The following is a 902-nucleotide window of genomic DNA, read 5'->3' as shown; positions in this document are numbered from 1 at the left end:
ACGCTGACACACTGACAACATTGAGCTCCGTCAAAGCCTCATGCCCTGAACACCGCGCCTCCACTTCAAATGCGCGAGTTTAGCCCCAAAATTACCGAGATCGCTCAACTCCACACGATCAATCATATTTTGAGTGCGACCGATCCAACCGCCACCAACATGTTTGCCCGCAAATGGGCCAAGTATGTCGGCACCAAGGTTCCCAAGACACGTAATGATGTATTTCGAAGTGTAGCCTCCTGATGGAACAATTCGGCTACAGCGATCATTACGCGTGCGACCAGAGCACTATCGATCTTTGAGCTGATGTTGATGTGTACGGCGTCCATGATCTTTGAGAAGGTTTATTGGCTTCAGCGTCTGACAGGATGGTCAGAACCTTGGATCCCAGCACACAACAGACGTCTGCTGCACCCCAATATGTTGTTGGTCTTGCTTCGCTCACAGATCGTCATGCACTTGTTTAAAATCTTGAAAGAGATCCAATGGCAAGGAGATATGCTAAATGACCTTGAGTATCTTCGGGAATGCGACCACTTCTTCCCAGAGAATGCAGAAGTGCTGCAGCTCCAGCAAGCTGAAGGCCAATTTATTTTTACGACCCGAAAGCTTGCGCTGAATTACTAGGGTGATTTTACGCGTAGATGCACCCAAAATGTCATGGCAAGATGTCAGCTTGTTGACCGTCAGCACCAATGGGATCAAGAAAAATGAGCATCCACTCATTGATCACCTACTCGCAAAATATAGTCTTTCTTGCGTCCACGAAATTAAACTTCGCGATTTCCGCCATCTTGATTTTTTCCAATTCAATCTTCAATCCCGAGCACAAGCTATTCGTCAGTGACCCTGGCGCGGTCAATGCTTCACAGACAACATACCGATCTGGCGGTTTGATCACT

Source organism: Plasmopara halstedii (assembly GCF_900000015.1).
Source record: "Plasmopara halstedii genome assembly, contig: Scaffold_1343, whole genome shotgun sequence".
Lineage (NCBI taxonomy): Eukaryota > Oomycota > Peronosporomycetes > Peronosporales > Peronosporaceae > Plasmopara > Plasmopara halstedii.
Note: the sequence above shows the minus strand (reverse complement) of the source record.